Here is a 19,584-nt window from a genome sequence, read left to right on the forward strand (position 1 = left end):
CGGGGCAACACTCCAAGTGGTGGGTGTGGTGATCTACCATTGCCCTGCCCCCACTGGTTTTTTGGCTGTACCTTTTGATAGAATAAAGATATGTCAATGCAGTTTGTTTCATTGCATTCTGCATGAAATTATACATTGATTGATATATAACATGATGGTATTAGTTTTGCAAACTGTGATTTTAGTGATTTTGGTCACTAGTGGTGTCACCTCCCCCCCGGGTGTCAACTTACTAACACCCTATTGGAGCAGTTCTCGAACTTTTAGCACTAGAACCCACTTTTTAGAATGACAATCTGTCCAGGACCCATTGTAAAGCAAGTTAAAATAAATAATTATAAATAAATTAAAGTAAAATAAATAAACAAGGGAAAGCCAGCCCTGTTCCACCAAGTGAATTTTCTCTGTAGCCTGCCTTCAATAACGCCCCCCGCCCAAAAAGCATCAGTAAGATTTTCACCCCTACCCAGTACCCAGTTCAATTTAAGTTCTTATATTTCAAGCATATCACTATCAGAACCCACCTGGCTTTACAAGTCTGAGAGCCCAATCCTACACCTGTCTACTCAGAAGTAAGTCCCATTATAGTCAGTGGGGCTTACACCCAGGAAAGTGTGGATAGGATTGCAGCCTAAAACAGAAAAAAAAAATTCACCGAACCCTGTCAAGCCTCTGTTTCATTCTTTTTATGGGGGGGGGGGGCTGCCTCCTGGAGCATTTGTTGAGCGCCAGTTGCATCAAATCAGGACCATTCTGGTGGCCTCACATTTCCCTTTGCCTGACCTGCCCAGGAACCAAGGCATGTTTGCTTACTCATGAGTAAACGCAACCATGTTGTTGCAGGTTCAGGCAAGGATGGAAGCGGACACCAGGAGGTTTCAAGGAAAACAAGCTTTTATTCTCAGCCGGCTACTGGTCACAGAGGAATAGCTTCCAAAGTCTGTGACACCGATTTTTTCGGGGTGTGAGTTGATATACAAACTTCCACTGTAAAGCATTGGCTGGACTTCTGATTGATAAAATGCAAATTGCAAAGCCTTGGATACATTTTTGATTGGCAAACAGCATATCACGTGAGGCTTTTGTCTCTGCCTACACATCTCACTACTCAAATTCCGCACTGCATGCTCTACTATATATGGCACTTAAAAAATATGTGAAATCTTTCTAGCTGCAAAAAAGTTCCATCTCTTTCGACCTCCTGCCCATTTGTGGTGAAGCTGGCTGTTTCCTGTTTTTGAGGTACTAGCTGCAACACAACTTGCAAAACAACTTTTTGCGGTCAAAGCTTGTGTCTGCAACACCACTTCCTCTTTAACACAGACACAAAGAGGCATTCAAGGGGCATCTTCCAAAATGTCCTGTTGACCCAAGCAGCTAAGTATAGGGCCTACTTTGGCCAAAGCACCCTGCTTATGCTCACAGCTAGGCCCAAACAGGGGCCTGAATGGGTTCAAACGCTCCAAATTCTGGGGGGTTTCCTCACAATGTGGCTTAGTTTCGCTTTCCATAGGGCTCAATACATTCGCCAGCTTGGAGGGATGGACCTTCTTCTCGGTTTTTTTGGGGGGCTACATTAATTGGATCAGGACCATTCTGGTGTTGTTGGATTCCTCTCAGCCTGCCCTTTCAGATGGATGAAGGCACGTTACCTACTCATGAGTAAACACGTGATATGGCTTCATTTCACTTTCCATTGGGCTCCATGCATTTTTTGTTTTCTGGTTTTTTGCCAATAACTTTTGATAGAAAGGTGATATTTCACTCCCATTTTTGCATTGCATTCAGCGCAAAATTTTGCTTCAAACGGTATATAACAGGATGGTATTACTCCTAACCACCGCGATTTTAGCGCGTCACCCCCCCTCTTGCGCGTCACCCAGTGTGGTCCACACCCCCCGCACCCCCTAGCGACGCCACTGTAAAACTTAACCTCCTCAAAGAGTGTAGAGACCCTGAAAACATGATGTAATTCAATCCCAAAGAACAAGACCAGAAGAGGAACCTTTGCACCAGTGGAGTAGTTCTGCAGGGCCTCATTTAAGCAAGCACCAAGGTTACTACTCAGCTGGACTTGCAAAAATCATTCTTCTTTTGACAGATACTAGCTGTGCTTGTGATATAGATGGTCTTCATTTCTTTGTTTTGAAGGATCTGGGATGAAATGAAAAAAAAAAAGAGGAAAAAAGGTAACATTTTTAATAGGGTCCATGCCAGGGGCAAAGACAGATCCCTCCAGTAATGAAATGATGATAAGAGAATCTGACAATTGCTATTTTACAGGAAAGCTGAGTACTAAGGTACAAAACTCCTAGGTGGATTCTAGCTATAGAATGCAAGGGTATTTCCAAAACATTTCTGTTTCTTAAGCGAGTTACATCTCAATTCTACTAGGCCTGTGCACCACCAGTACACATGTTCCAGCGATGCAGCACACTTTACAGCCATTGTAAACGGCAGCGTGCCATAGAGCACAGACTGGCCACTTCTGTAAAGAGGCAAGCATCTGTGCCTGTGCAGTGGTGGCTACCGTAGGAGCCCTGGCACCAGTTAAGTTGGAATAGTGGGTGGACTAAGGGTGTGATGAGCAGAAAAAGAAGGTGAGGGGGAAGAATGGTTAGGATACTGGGGTGGGGAGGGAGTTGTATTGTGGCTGGAGAGGAGGCGAAATTGTCAGCAGCACTGCCACTAATATCCTTTCGCCCTTCCCAGCCTCAGTCCTGGTAGGAACCCAGGTTCACTCAGACTTGCACCTGCAAGGTAGCTAGTTCTGGTTCAGGTAGACCAAGGGTGTGAAATACAAGGACCGAGAGCCAAATGCAGCCTCTGGAATTAATTTATCCACCCCGTTATAATTAGGCTGTCCCAGCTTGATAATTTGGCTCTCTCGTAACATTTTCTCTTCTGTTATTTGCAGCTGATGAGTTTCTGTGTGAGAACAAAGTGCTTATTTCTGCTCATCATCTGCCTACTGATCACTTTAAGTCACTTTCTACTTAATGATGTCACTTCTGGCCCTCAGTGGGAACCATGAAAGCTAACTTCCACCCTCTCTATGAAATGAGTTTGGAATCCCTGGAGTAGACCCATCAGTGCAATGGAGGTTTGTCCTGGGGCAAGGGAACAAATTATCCCTTTCCTTGCGAATGCCTCCAAGATCTAAGACTCCCACACAGGATGCCATGTGGGCCATGCTGGCACAACTACATCAGTTGGGCAAGAGTTACATTGGATCAGGCTGGCCACGTTGAGTTTCCATGTACAGCTGCTTTGATTGTTTTTATTGATAGGAGTGTTGTAGTTGTTGCTTGATCTTATTGAGCGATCTTATTAATTGATTTATATTTTTAATGTAAATGATTATTTTTAATATATTGTGATGAACCACCTTTGATGCCCTGATTTTTGAAGGAAAAGCAGTATAGAAATGTTCAAAAAAAATTTCTTTAAAAATGTTTTGAAAATAAACTCAATAGCAATTATATTTGCTGGTTGGCAACTAGTGTTACTAGAGGACCGCTTTGAGAAACCTCCAAATGGGCTGCTATCAACACCACTCATGAGAAATGCTGCAAATCCATCCCCTTAGCATCATGGAGGGTGGGGGGAACAGACAGATTGCCTTGTCCGAAGACTGGATATGGTACAGTGTCTGCCAATTGCGGAACCCTATCTTTATCACTTGAACTTACACATACACAAGTCATGCTATTGGGGCAGAATGAGAGCAGGAAGTGGTGCTGCTGGCAGCAAGGGCACTGCCAGTATTCTATCCTCCTTACTTGATCTGCCTTCCAGGTTCAATCAGTCATATGCCAGTGAAATCCCGGTGCAGATCTGAGTAGACCCATTGTGGTGCTGGAGGCTTACCCACAGATAAAGGAACAAATGTTCACTGAGCCCAGAGAAGACATCTGGGACTGCCTCCCCCCACCCCCCGCAGGGTGCAATGCGCACTCCTGTGGTGTGGCTGTATTGAAGAGGGAAAGAATATGACTGGGCCTTCGTATACATAAATTCTGATTTCTTCCTATTAAGGAAATTCTTATGGTTGTTCGGACAGCCTCATTGCTTCCTAAAATGTACTTAAATTCTTTCCATCTTAACCAGCATTCCCTCCAGCCTCTTTATGCATGTGTTTTCTTACCCTTACGTACTCTGCTTGGTCGTGGGCAGGGACGGCTGCTAGCCCTCTAGAATTGGCCTGAATCTCTAAGTTGCAGCTGAAAGCAATCCTGATTATTTTTGTACTGTCTCCAATAAATTTTAATATTACATCATGTTGGCAAATAAATCTCCAGGAATAGCTTCAGTCAGAGTTGGCAACCTCATGGGCAGGGCTTTTATCTGAAACTGACGGGAATCCTAGTCGTACTTACCTGGGAGATAGTCCCAATTTTCAAAGTGGGGTTCACTTCTGAGTAGGCTTGCTTAGGTTTGTTCTGTACTGTTAGGCATTGACACAATATAATTAGTTGTTGTGGAAGTAGTTGAGAAACCGAGCTATGAACCAGGAAATCCTGGTTGGCAACTCCTCCTTGAAAACTCTCATCAATAGTGGGTGGCCTTGGGGTCAGCCATGATCCCAGCGGCTGTTTCCTGCCCATAGCATAACAATACTGGCCAGATGCTATAACGTTGGTATTTGTTTCGTTGTTGAGAAAGCCTGTACGAGTTATTTTCAAATATTGGATATATGCTATAGTTCAGAAGTCCTAAGCATGTTTACTCAGAGGTAAGACTCATTTTGTTCAATGGGACTTGCTCCCAGGTAAATATGCATAGGATTACAGCATTAGTATGTCTACTGTATCTTGTTGACATTATTGTATAGCTAAATGGATCCCAACTTAGCAGACTGTGTGCTGGTCTCTTTGCTGCTCCTTGTGTAGTTCAAAAACACATCATTCTTGATTTTATACTGCATTACAGTCTTGTTCGTATAATTTTGTCATTGGATTATACACTTTATATTCCATTTGCAGCAGGAAACAATTTCCTGGAGAAAAATGCAAAACAAAATAGATACGTTCCAATGTTTAGAATTGCAATGGCATGTATTACTATTACATTTACTATGGTTTTACCTTTTGGATTTGCTCAACCCCAAATTGTTCATTAGATCTACTGGCTTTATTGATGCAACTTATTTATTTAAAAGTTTTTTATATTGCTTTTGTAAAAATTGAAAACAGTTTACAACAAAGCATAAATGCATCAAAGTGTCAGGATAAAGTACGTAAAAATCATTTACAACCATAAAACAATTTAAACAACAATAACATTAAAGGAGATAAAATAATAGTATAAAAGTTTAAGAGGTTAAGGGGTCCATAAGGAGTAGCTCCCTTCTCAAAGATCAGGCGAAACAGATGGGTCTTCAAACCCTGCTGGAAACCATGTACTGAGGAAGCTGCTCTCAGATCTTCTGCCAGCTGGTTCCAGAGGTGTGATGTTATAACTGAGAAGGCCCTACACCTTGCTGCCGACTGCCTGGCTTCAGATGGCAGAGGTATCTTTAGAAGGGCCCTCTTTGATGTCTGCAGGGGACGCGCAGGAATGAAGGGGGAAGGAAGTCCCTGAAGTATCCTGGTCCTATACCATATAGGACTTTAAAGGTTATCACCAACAGTTTGAATTGGGCTCAGAAAGGAATGGGCAGCCAGTGTAGCTGCCTGAGCAACAGCATAGCATTTTCTGCACACTGAGCCCCACTGATCAACCAAGCTGCTGCATTCTGAACTAACTGCAACTTCCAAACCGTTTTCAGGGGTAGCCCCATGTAGAGTGTGTTACAGTAGTCTAATCGAGATGTCACTAGGGCATGGACTAGTGTCACCAGATCCAGCTGACACAGGTATGGCTTCAGCCAGCACATCAGCCAAAGCTGGGCAAAAGGCCCTCCATGCCCACAGATGCTGCCTGAGCATCCAGGGACAGCTGTGGGTCCCGGACTCCCAGGCTGAAAATCTGCTCCTTCAAGGGGACTGCTACCTCATTCAGAGTAAGTTGTGGATCTAATACCTGCCTAGTCACCTTCCAGATGAGGAGGAACTCAGTCTTATCTGGATTTAATTTCAGTTTATTAGCCCTCATCCAGGCCTCAGCTGCTTCCAGACTGCATCCCAGAACTTCCACAGCCCCCTTTTAACATGGTGGAAAATATAGATAGAGCTGAGTGTCATCCACATATTGGTGGCACCCAACTCCAAGTTCCCGGATAACCTCTCCCAGTGGCTGCAGGTAGATGTTGAACGACATGGGAAACAAGATAGATCCCCGAGGCATCCCGCAAGTCAGTGACCAGGGAGCCAAACAGGTGTCCCCCAGTCTCACGATCTGGGTCCGATCTGTCAGGAAGGAGCAGAACCACTGCAAGACAGTGCCTCCAATCCCCAGCCCGGTCAGCAGGTCCAGAAGGACACCATGGTTGATCAGGTTGAAGGCTGCTGAGAAGTCCAGCAGGACCAACAAGAACACACTCCCCCTGTCCAGTCCCTGGTGCAGGTCATCAACCAAGGCAACCAAGGCTGTCTCCATCCCATAGCCTGGCTTGAAACCAGACTGAAAGGGGTCCAGATAATCAGTTTTTTGCCAGAATTCCCTGGAGCTGAGATGCCACCACCCTCTCAATCACCTGCCCAAAAATGGCCACCTGCCCAAAAATGGGAGGTTGGACACAGGTCAAAAACAGCCCCATTGGTCCATCTAGTCCAGCTTCCTGTATTTCACAGTGGCCCACCATTGTCCAGGACCATTGGGTCTAGGGAGGATTTCTTCAGAAGAGGGTGAACCATCACAGCCTTTAAGGGTTTTGGCAGCACCACCTCCTTGGGAGATAAATTTACTATCCTCTCCACCCAGTCCACCAAACCCCCTTGAGCAGAATATATTAATTATGCTGGGCAAGGGTCAAGAGGACAAACAGCAGGTCTCAGACTCCAGAGAATTCTGCCCACATCCTCAAGCTGTATAAACTGAAAAGAATCCCAAACTACTGAACAGACAGTTGCCCGAGGGACATCTACAGACTCTGTTGAAATTGAGTCCAAGTTGAGACGAATCTGAGCAACCTTATTCACAAAATGCTTTGTGAAGGCATCACAATGGGTCAGAGGAGAATCTCCCCAATTCTCCTGTGGTGTTATATACAACAAGCCCCAAACAATGCAGGACAGCTCCGCTGGACAACATACTGCTGCAGCAACAGTGGCAGAGAAGAAATCCTTCTTAGCAGCCATCACCTCCATAGAATAGGCATATATGTGTGGTCTATACAACTTGGGACCCACCAAGTTGAAGACAGCCCACCAGACTTGTATGGCATGCTGCCAGGTGCTTGACAACTCCATTTACCTTGGCAATCTCCAGTGGACAAGAGTGGAGAAAACGTGTGGTGGTCTACCTCCAGCTTCGTGGGTAACAGGTTGTGCAGGTCTGAGCAATATTGTACAACATAAATGTAAGGCTTCTAGCAGCACCTTCTTGCCATCAGAGAGAGAGAGAGAGAGAGAGAGAGAGAGAGAGAGAGAGAGAGAGAGATTCTTTGCTGAAGAATGAGAAATGCAGTTCAGTTCTTCCTTTCATCCTGATAGAAAAAGACTGCCTCTGGTTTTAGTTTTGTCTGGAACCCTGGGACTCCCAGGCAGTTTCCTCTCTAGATACTGATCAAGCTGACACCTGCTTAGCTTTAACAGTATTGTGTGCCCTTGAACTTTCCCCTTTGCTTTTGTACAGGCAAATCTGTATGCTGGAGATAGAGTTGCCCCTGAATTTTGCCTAATATGAACTTTGAAGTAGATTTGGAGGATCATACTGAGGAAAACAACCTAAGAGGTGTTTGGTCAAGTATTTTAATGACACTACTGACATTTTGGGAGGGGGGCATATCTGTGTATGAAAATTTCTCTCCCCAAACCACTAGCTTTGATCTTTATGGCTAGCACAGGATGATAATCATGCAACATGATGATCTTTGTTTCTCAGGTATCAAGTAACAATGGAAAGTGTACCTCCTCTAATTACCACCTGCACCTTGTTTGGGAGATCAGCTTCATCTTCAGACAATCTAATGAACAATTTAGCAATTATTTTATCATTTTGAATATATATTAAGAGTGGGGTTGGAGCGTTTTAATTGTGATCTATATTCTACAGAGTTTAATGCTGACTGCCTTCAGAACATGCTTGGAGTCAAAATGTATGTGTGTGTGCGCATGCGAACAATGACCTGTGTATGCCTTTCCCCCTTTTCTTTCCCCCACTTGCATGCCTAACTACAGATGGACCCCCATATCCGTAGTTTCACTTCCAAGGCCCACAACAGATGTGGACAGTCATGCACAGCCTCTGCAGGCCACAGAAAACGTCTGGGCCGAACCAGAGTCCAGCTTTGGAGGTGGGGGGGGGAGAACCACAAGTTTCAATAACTGCGGTTTTCCATATCTGTAGGGGTTCTGAGAATGGAACCCCCACAAGCTCTCTTTAGTTGCTTTATAAACTCTACCAAACTGTAAGTACAAACAGCATTTCTGAATTGTTCATTCCTTTGGGGCAGGGGTGCCCAAACCCCGGCCCTGGGGCCACTTGCGGCCCTCGAGGCCTCTTAATGCGGCCCTCAGGGAGCCCCCAGTCTCCAATGAGCCTCTGGCCCTCCAGAGATTTGTTGGAGCCCGCACTAGCCCGATGCAACTGCTGTCAGCGTGAGGGCAACTGTTTGACCTCTTGCATGAGCTGTGGGATGAGGGCTTCCTCCACTGCTTACTGTTTCACGTCTGTGATGCAGTAGCAGCAGCAAAGGAAAGGCCAGCCTTGCTTTGTGCAAGGCCTTTTATAGGCCTTGAGCTATTTCAAGACCTTCATTCATTCATATAAGTTCATCTTTAATATATTCATTTATGTAAACTTATGTAATTTATTCAAATTTTAAATGTAAATTAATTCTTTTTCCCCTGGCCGCCGACACAGTGTCAGAGAGATGATGTGGCCCTCCTGCCAAAAACTTTGGACACCCCTACTTTGGGGGAAGCCACATGAAACAGAACTGTATGAGACAATGCAATAGAAGAATAATGTATGTACAGGTGTGCCCCCTTATCTGTGAGGGGTTCTGTTCTGGAACCCCCCCCCCCCTTACAGATAGCTGACATCACAAATACAGGCGAATGTCAGAAAGGGGTTGCCTTCCAGAGGCATTTCCCCAGGCCTCCCAATGCCTTAGAATGCAAACATCACTTCTGGTTTCTCCGTGAAACTGGAAGTAGCCTGGCAGAGGCTACTCATGACCTCCTGAGAGTGTGTGTGCAGGGGTGCATGGACTTCGGAAGGCCTCGGACCCGATCCACAGATAAATGAATCCATGGATACGGGGGCTCCCCTGTATACAGGCATGCCCCGGTATCCGTGATTTCAGTTATCCTTCGTTCTGCAGATACCGAGGTCACCCTTTAAAAAGTTAAGGAAAGTGAAGAAAAAAAGACAGAAATCTCTTTTCCTATCACATATTGAAACCGATGCATTTTGAGAGCTGTAGGCAGTCTTCTGAGCTGCCTGCAGCCTCTTCCTAGTTGCGCAAAGTGGATTGTGATCCATTCTAGGTGAAAGGAGGAGCCTTCCATGACCAGGAAGAGGCTGCAGGCAGCTTGGAAGACTGCCTGCAGCCCTCAAAACACAGCAATTTTGCAGCATGCCTGTAGGAAAAGCTATTTCTGCCTTTTTCCCCCTTCATTTGCCCTACCTTTTGAAAGGGTACCCCTGGTATCAGCAGATTTATGGTATCTGTAAGGGGGTCCAGAATGGAATCCCCATGGATCTGGTGGTATGCCTGTGCAATCTTAGATCTATGTTATACCTTTTCATATAAAATACACATACATGTTCCTTTTAAGTGCAGAGTGCTTTGAGCTTCATTGAAAACTTAAATTGTGCTAAATTAAAATAAGAATCCAATTAGAAAAGCTTATAATACAGTAGAGTAAAAATTTCTTTTTCAATTCCTTTTTTGGGAACTTAGATTATATATAGAGAATGCTGTTAAATTACAGTAATTACTGCTAATTTCATGGATTTCTGAGGTCATTTTCCTCTTAAATGTTAACATTTTGCTTCACTTAATATTTATTACACAAATTAAATGTAATGTGTCTGCTTTATACATAGCACTATGCAAAAGTACTTGTAAAAGGCAGTGCATATTTAATGACAGGCTTGAACAGCAACTGTTACCCTGCACATGCCCAATCTCATCTGATCTTGGAAGCTAAGCAGGGTCAGGCCTGGTTAGTACTTGGATGGGAGACCGCCTGGGAATACCGGGTGCTGTAGGCTTATACCATAGTCTTTCGAGACTGAAGGTTGCCAACCATTTAATGACAACAGCAGCAACAAGAAATGTTGGTATATGATCCAGCCAAAGTTGAGTTGATCAAAATGATAATTCCACTGATGTCATTTGAACCCTCCCCCCTGCAGAGTCCCACCCTGAGGCTAGCTGAGGTGAGGAACAACTAGGGTGAGTACAAGGGATTTGCATCTGCTAACAGAGACAACAAGGGTGATCCCGTGAAGGGTTTAATGACCTGCATTGGTGACAGAGTACCATCTGAAAGAGAAACACACACGTAGCGTTGCCAACCATCTCCTCTCAGCAAGGCTGTTGTGCCATTGTTATCCAACAGACAGCCAAATAACAGATTCCAGTGAGATCTGGCTGCACCAGTAGATACACTGTCTGGCATGGAGTTTTCAAAACTGCAGGGACCTGACTGGAAGGTCAGCCATCTCACTAAACAGCAGCAGGGCTTTCACTAGTCACTTCAAGCAGGCTGTACACTTCTCTTGTGGGAAAACAAGGTAAATCGCACAGAGTAACAAGAACTTGCCAACCTGTTCTCTGGCTTGGGATAAAGACTCAGCTTTTGTGGGGCTGAGATTGTAATGACTGGGGATATCACCTTTCCTTCTCAGGTCAGCTGCTACAGTGGAACTCTGCAACTGTTCGACCCTGTGGCAGTGATGGATTCCTGAAAAAGAAAGGGGTTCCATGAGTGTTTCGTCTGCAGAAGCAATGATTGGAGTCCCTGTCATTTGCTAAAAGGGCCCAGACACTCCTTGCTCTTAGTTATTGCAAAAGGATGGTTCGGCAAAACAACTGATAGCAGAGACATGTGATACTCCTGAGGGGGCTTGAGATATGAAACAGAGATGCCGCATCAGTACATGGAATGCAACATGAAATTCCCTCCTCCCCTTTGCTTACCTCTGTGGGGTGCCTTGTGCTTTCTTCCCCTGTGCTTCTTCCTCTGGTGAGGTAGAGGCACTCAAGTGAAGTGTGTGTGGAGTCGTGCACAAAAAGTGCACTCGTTTGTGTGTGGAGTCCTCATGGGACAGAGTTCCTGCAATACGAATTCTGGGAAGTGTTAACCAAATGTTTTGCCATACTTGTTGTCAAGGAGAAGTGGTTGTTTGTACAAAGTGTTTCTTTGTGGATCAAGTGCCCTTTCACAGTGGTTCCCATCACCAAAGTTTCCCTTCGAGAGACCAGAGAGGTCTAATCCCATGCTGCATGTCTAATATTCTGAGTTGCATCTCCCTGGCAAGGGCATTAGTACTGGGGTAGGTGTGCTGTATTGACTGTCATATGTAGTTTGTAGCTCATGTTGCATGGTAGGAAAGTGGGCAGGCAGAGGGTAGCAGGAAGTGAGGTTTTCTGGTGTTTTTCTCCCTATGCAATGCGCACCAGCTCACCAATGGCATGCACCGTCGCAAATGTGCCATAAGGCACATTTGTGGCCCTCAGCACCGGTGGAGTGCCGCTGATATAGCGCCAGTGCAGCACCGGCAGTCGCGCAGACTGCTGGCAGCAGAGAGGTAGATGGGGACATGGGAGGAGGCAGGGAGGAGGTGTTATGGGACGGGGGAGGGAGGGAGAGGGCAGAGAGGCGGCGTGCCGGGGGAGGAAGGGAGCGGGATCAGTGGAAATTTGCTCTGTATCAGGCTGCCCACCCAACACAGAGGCTCTTAATTCTACGCTGACCTTTGGGTCACTGTAGAATCAAGGAACCCCATTGCAGGGCTACTTGCCTTACTTGGGGGAAGGGGACAAAAGTGAGCTGTGGGCTGTGAGTCATTTGATATAGATTTGACAAACTTTTCTCCTGTGCTGTCCATGTTACTTAATATCAGAATTTGTTTAGAGAAAGGACTACACCTTAATTTGCAAAGCTGTCGCAACTTGCTTGTGCTTGCAAAAGATTAGGAATTCTCATTTCCTTGCATTAATCTGTATTTAAGAAGCACATTTATACTTCAGGGATTTGATAATAAAAGGTACTTTCCTCAGCCAAAGTCATGAAACAACTGTCATAAAATTGTGGCACTTTTATTGATACTAAAAACCATATATAATTTGACTTTTACAGCAGGTAATAGATTCCTTCTGGTTTACTCTTTATGGTTTACAAGATCATCCCAAGGGACTCCTGCTGTGTCTCTTTAACAAAATAAGTTTGCTGCAATAATTATCCTTTGGGGGGAAGTTATGATAATGCTGCTTTTGTGAAATCTTCTTTCAACCAATATTAATTTCACAATTTCTAGGACCAAGTTTTTGCCATGAATGTGTCCTGAGTTCAGCCTTTCAGTCCAAGTAGGGTTAACTGAGTTGAAGAAGAATCAGGGTGGGAGCTTTAAGGTCAAAAGTAGAACCAAGCCAAAATCTGGTCTGCCAAGAGATAAATCCAATGGAGCCTTCAGGTTAACAGGTGGCATAATTTTATTGGCTTATTAGATCCCAGTGTTGGCTGATGTATTATGGTATTATTGGTTAGATCAACAAAATCCAACATAGGATTAGAGCCTAGTTTCATATCCTAAATTCTAAACCATAATAATTAAACCACATCTCCCAACTCACAGAGTTGTAAGTTAAATAAACGAGGATTTAATCACAGCTCCCCCTCAGAGCAGAGGGGTTTATTGGGTCATCTGAACAGATTCTGTTATCACAGTATTAAGGATGAATAGTCAATCTGAATTAAACTCGTTATAAACTTTTCAGTTTAATATCACTACTTTAATGTCACTACTTGAAAGCCCTACTATGCTGCTTTTTAGTTCGATGCCACTACTTAAGAATACAGTCATCACACACAGTCATAGTAACCGTGGACAAAATTTGCTATGTAATGTTATTTCAACATTAAGGCCCCAATCGTATCGTATCCTTTCCCTTACCTGCCAATGCATCCACACCACTGGAGTATGTGCTACATCCTGTAGGGTGGGTGCCCAGGAGGTTCCCTTACCCAGGGGTAAGCCTCTGGTACTGTAACACTGTAACTTGGACCTGTGCCAGCAAATTTGCTTGTGCAAGACTGAGTGAACCAGGAAGACAAATTGAGGCCTGGAAGGGGGAGTAGGATATTGGTGGTGCCACTGCTGCTAATATAGCCCCCTTCCAGACCTTGTTCTGCCCCGTTCACCCCATTTCCGTCCCATTCCTCCCCTGCCTCATTCTGCCCTGCCTCCTTCCCACCCTCAAACTGACTTGCTGGCACCAGGGATCCACTGATGGCCCAGCAGCTCCTGACAGTGTGTCAGCACCATGTAAAACACCACATAGGACTGCAGCAGCCATAAAGGACCTTAAGCTGCTGGAATGCTAGTTTCAGTGGCATAAGGCCCACATAGGATTCATGTTGGCAACCTTCAGTTTCAAAAGACTATGGTATCATGCTCTGAAAGGTGGTTCTGGAACAGCATCTAGTGTACGCGAAGCCTGGGTAAAGAAGGTATGGAGGATAGGCTGTTACCCATGCAGCAAATCCCCCCTCTCCACGTCGCTGGAATGGTCCAATGGAAAGGCAGAAGCCAATACGGTTGGTTCCAGCGGCGTCGCAGGAGTTGCCAGAGCGTGACTGTGCACAGCCACGAACTGCCTCAAGGACTTCGGCTCCGGATTTTGCCTCGAGGTTGACTCCTGAAGCCTTTTCCACAACTGGATGTAGCCACAAGGCAGTGGAGGTTTGGGATCAGAGTTTTCCTTCTCTTAGATGAGCTGCCTTCCCAGGCTGACGAGGCTCATCTATATAGGATTGGGCTGTAAATAATATAACCTAAAAATGCTGTCATGTCATGTTTCTTTCTCTAATCAGAATCAGTTTCTGAAAGATCAGTAGTTTCTGTGTCTGAACTTTAACCATGGTCTTGGGAAAGCTGAAGTTTTGGGTGGACTCCAACAAGCTTCTCTATTCTTTCATATACCAATTTGTTTCTTGGTATGTATATTTCCAAATATGGGCCTGTTTTGTTTTTTTTATGTGTTACAGAAGATAGCAGAATCTGAAGGAGGTGATATGAAAGTAGTACCTGTCTAAGTATACAGGTGTAATAATTTCCTAGGTAATTATCTACTTATCTAGAAAATTATCTAGACACTATTTTTAGGGAATTAAGGACAAGCTAAAACAATATTTTAAAACCTTGCCTTAATAATTCCTCTCATCATTCTAAAAGAGAAAATGTTTCATAAGAAGCCCTCCCAACTTTCAGGTTTTTCTGTTGGAGAATCTGGGGGGGGGGGGTGAGAGAGTTCACAATATGAAGCATGAAGGATGGTGCCTCTTCCCAATTCTTTAATTGGGAATTAATTCTTTAATTGCCCCTTCCCAATTCTTTAATTGGCTTTTGGCTTTAATTGGCTTTTGCATCTATAAATCCACAGAAGTGAGTGCAGCCCATCAACTATGTATTGTTACCTGGAAATATTTTATATCCTTCAGTTCTTACAGCTTCAGGCAAGTTGCAAGAACACAGTAGGTTTATCAAGTTTCTCCTAGGCCACCAGAAATAGCTGGTGAGTTGCACTCACTAGGTTGCTGACTGAGTAAAAGTTTTGCAGGTTTCTTTGAGCTTCTTTGCTGCTCAGTGCTTGTATTTTGTTCTGTGTAGGGTTGTGCTTATGTTGCTGTTGGTTTGAAGACAAGAAGGAATAAGGAATTGCAAGTTAGTATCTTGTCATTTGTTGAAGAAAGTTCTGTCTCTCTTTTGCAGTAGCAAAAAGTACTTGAGCATTTATTTGTGAACCACAGCATATCTGATGACAGGGTGTAAAGAAAAGAATCACAGCAGCCATAGACAAGGAAGAAACACACACAAGGCAAGCCTATGAAGGAAAGTCTGCCTTGGTTTGTCACAGAAGTGAAGAGGGACAAGCTGTATGTAGTACTGCTATTCTACAATTCTGTTCTATGCCAGTGGTTTTCACAGTTGGCGGTGTGTGCAGATCTTGCTGTTGAAACAATATAGGGGGAGAAATAGAGACAGTGCAATCCTGTCTCTGCTCCTTGGTGCTGCTGATAATGTCAGAAATAGCTTGCTTTTGCATTATGAGGAAGAAATGTATAATATGTGTAACATGCTTCCAGATGTGCAAGGGAAAAGAACGATTTACGAAGAGCCTAAGAAACCATCCATCAAAAAGAACCTGTTTCCTGAACTAGCACATTTTAAGAAAGAGGCATTACTTTCCCAGCAGGAGGAAAGGAGTTGCAGCCAGAACTCCCTGTGAGTGTCCCTGTCTTGTCCACAGGCTTTCACATGTATTTACTGTATTCACACTTTACATTTTTAGTTGTGATCTTAAAATGTCCTTAGTGTAGCCTACAAATACATGGTAGGCCCATGGTATCTGTGGAGGTTCCATTCCTGGTACCCCCTCAGATACAGACATCAGCAGATGTTCAAATCCACAGATTTGGGCACCTGAAATCCTCTGTGATCCTGTTGCCTCTGGAGGACCTTCTGAGGGCCAGGGATGCTTCCTCAGTCCTCAGAAGACCTTGTAAGGCCTCTGGAAGCCAAAAAAAGTTGTGACTTTGAAAATTGCGAAGGCCTTTGGAAGTCTGAAAACGCAGGCTGCCTGTATAATGCGTGAATGGGACTATTCTTCATTTCAGATTGAAGGTGGTAGTTCATATGATTGACTTCTCAATTTCTACATGGAAAATGAACACAGTTGATGACCTTTCACTTGAGAAGCTTGCTTGCTTGGAAGAAACATTCCATTATATGAGTCTGCACCATCAAGCAGTACAGACAAGATACAAGTTTACTAGTTCCGTAAGAACCAGATCTCTAACACGGGAGTCCAGGTGGGGCAGTGCCAAAACAATTTCCCTTCTCTAACAATACCATGCTTTTTGCATGATGCACTGGGGGTGGCATTTCAGTAAATTTCAAGGGGCTAACAAAAAGGGGTGAAGCCTGTTCCAAAAGGCAGTGCCCCAAAAGTTTCTGTGCTCAATAGAGCTACCATTTTTTGCCCCATCATGAAAAAGTTCTTTTAAAAAGCCAGAATTTGGGAGCTTGGGGTGGGAGGGAAGGAAGAACTCTCATCAGCTTTCATCCGATTCGCATGTGGTGGCTTGGAACATCGCAACACTGCATGAGGTGAGAGAGAAAGACCTGATTTCATGCTGCAAGCAGGCATGGTTGCAGGTTCTAACTCCAATTTCTCTGAACCTAAAACATGAGTTTGGTTATACGGCTAAGCCAAACATTATTTTAAAAGAGAGTTGGGACTGGTAGGAGGGAGTGTCAGTTTTTTTGAAACTTCCTCAGCTTCCCAGTTTGGTCTGGCTTTGTTGCCACCTTCTGCTTCAAAGTCTTGGAGAGTCATAGCTTCTGTTTTTGCTCCTGTCTTTCCCTAGAGTAGGGCAGAAATAATTCTGAGTGCAAGAAGTGCTTTTTGCCCTTACTCTAGGGAATGCCAGGAGAAAAATCCCAAGATGTGGTTTTGAATTCCTATCACGTCATGATGTCATCCGCATTTTCTGTGGTGCTATGATTGCAGTTGTATCTCACTTGTTATTTACACTTCTGCCTGTTCACTGCTTAGCTTTTGTGTCTGCTCTTTGTTTCGCCATAGATGAGATCAAGACTGTATCAGCTGTCTGAATCTCTGTTGTTGCACTTGAGCTGTGCCAGATACTGCTATCATTCAAAGGCTTAGCAAGGGGATTATGTATTGAAATGATTCCTAAGATACCTTAAAATAGAAGGAATCTGTAAGAATGAAGGATTTGCTCTGACTTGTCACAGATGGATTACTTTGTAGAATACCATAGGATGATAAAATGATATCCTGCAATGGTAATCCTCACATTGGTTTATCAGTTTGTATACTGTTAAGGCCCATCTAGTCCAGCTTCTTGTATCTCACAGTGGCCCACCCAATGCCCTAGGGCGCACACAAGGCAACAGACACATTATATGATTCATATAATCATAAGAAACTCCTAACCTTCCTGGTGATGAGCTCATTTTATAATAAATGATCCATAAACAGGCATCCATGATAACAGTCTTGTACAACATTTAGTCACCTGATAACTTCACTTTCACATGGGAACATGGAGATTTAGGGGAAAAAACCATAGACAGTGTAGCAGATCTTACCAAAATCCTCATTATTCCTACAGATGTTTGCTTGAGCAGGACTCCAAAATTGTTTCAAATTTTGCTTTGGGTGCATTTCAGTGGTAACTGTGTTAAGGTTAAACAAGTATATTAATTATGTGAATTCTCTTTTGGATGAGACCAGACCTGTATTGGTTTGTTGAAGATGGCAAATCAAGCCCAATGCCAAATTTCTTGACTTGTTTTCATGAAATATCAGATATCTAAGGAACAGCAGCTTCTTCATGTGTAGTTTTTGTTGTTGTTGTTGAATGCCCTAATGCTATCCCTGTGAATGGAGTATAAAGTGAAGGGGGGAGGGAAACCTTAACCAAAATGGATGAATGGCTATATTAGTCTTTGGTTTGTCATGTAAAGTGCACAAGTAAAACCCTTTGGTTTTTCTAACTCTCAAATGACTTGATGACAAGCATGCCAACTAAAGTCAAGAGGTGGGGGTGTTATTCTGTCACCTCAAATGATAGCTCACCACTTGAAGTGATAGTTGATGTGTTATTTGCTCACCATGTTATGCCAAAGTTGATTTTTGTGTACTGAGGAAGCTAAGTATAATGCAAATGCCTACTACATATTCATACATTTCTTCTTAGGCTAAAGTGCTTTGCTTGTAAAGTCATCTAGGCAGGAGATATTGTTGTGCTCACCCCAAAAGCAATTACTTCACTCCATCAGTTTGGACTAAAAAAGAATACCATTACACTCCAGGCTCAAAATTTATTGTTCTAACAGGGAACAAGAAGAACATTCTGTTGGGACACAAGTACAAGTATCCAAATCAGGAAGCTTTTATTCAATTATAATGCGACAATGTCAGACAGCTTTGTACAATCTGTAATTTGTTAAAATTTATGCACCTATCACATGCAATGTGCATATCTCTCTCCATTGATCACTTATAACTGGGTGTGGGGGGGAAGAGAAACATAGGAAAGATTGTTTTCCCCACTTAGTCTGATATGGCTCACGCATGCATATTTCAGTCATCAAATGATGAAAAAGAAGTGGTGACTTGCTTGGGTGAATGAGTCATCATAGATCTTAGAAAAGAGAGCTATGATTGCCAAGAACCAGCATGCTTTTCTTAAGAACAATTTTTGCTAGACAAACCATATTTCCCTCTATGATAGAGTGACTACTAGCTAGGTAGATAGGGGGATTCTGTGGACATAGTATATCTGAATTTTGTCAAACTTTTGACAAAGTTCCCCATGTTATCCTGGTGAACAATTTGGTGGGTGTGAGCTAGATGATGCTAGTAGAATCTGTGGCTGGCTAATAAACCAAACTCAAGTGTATTTGTCAACAGCTGGTTGAAGGGAAGTAACAGGTGCCTCAGGGCTCCTTCTTGGACCCTGTGTTGTTCTTTATACATGATCGTTATACATGATCTTTATACATGACTTGGATGAGGGAGTAGAAGGGATGCTTAGCAAATCTGCAGATAACGGAGAGGTATCCCTAGTACCCTATAGCTAATACCCTAGCTCTAGGGAGCTAATACCCTACAGGAACAGGATGGTTTTGACAGGATGGAAAACTGGGCAAGTGCAAACAAAATGCACTTCAACAGAAAAAAAAATGTACAGTTTTGCAATGGATAAGAAAAATTAGAAGCATACATTTAAGATTGGGGATACTTGCGTGAGCAGTTAGATGGCAACCTTCAGTCTCGAAAGACTATGGTATCATGCTCTGAATAGTGGTTCTGGAACAGCATCTAGTGTGGCTGAAAAGGCCGATTCGGGAGTGACAATCCCTTCCACACTGGGAGCAAGTGCAGTCTGTCCCTGGTCTGTCTCCCTGGCTGCGGGCCTTCCTTCTTTACCTCTTTGCCTCAGTCTGTTGGCCAAGTGTCTATTCAAACTGGAAGAGGCCATGCTGCACAGCCTGCCTCCAAGCGGGCCACTCAGAGGCCAGGGTTTCCCACCTGTTGAGGTCCACTCCTAAGGCCTTCAAATCCCTCTTGCAGATGTCCTTGTACTGCAGCTGTGGTCTACCTGTAGGGTGCTTTCCTGTGTGAAAAAGATCTGGGCATTTTAGTGGATGACAAGCTAAACGTGAGCCTGCAGTGTGATGTAGTGTGACATGGCAAGGAGAGCTAATGCA

At 43.9% G+C, this 19,584-nt stretch overlaps 1 protein-coding gene and 1 pseudogene across 2 annotated transcripts in view; both read left to right on the forward strand.

Moving 5' to 3' along the window:
* PCDH9 (protocadherin 9) overlaps positions 1–19,584 on the forward strand; it is a 963,386-nt gene that overhangs the window by 114,928 nt on the left and 828,874 nt on the right. The window lies entirely within an intron of this gene.
* On the forward strand, positions 10,207–10,326 carry LOC136646828 (5S ribosomal RNA; annotated as a pseudogene).

Source organism: Tiliqua scincoides, chromosome 3, assembly GCF_035046505.1.
Source record: "Tiliqua scincoides isolate rTilSci1 chromosome 3, rTilSci1.hap2, whole genome shotgun sequence".
NCBI classification, from domain to species: domain Eukaryota; kingdom Metazoa; phylum Chordata; class Lepidosauria; order Squamata; family Scincidae; genus Tiliqua; species Tiliqua scincoides.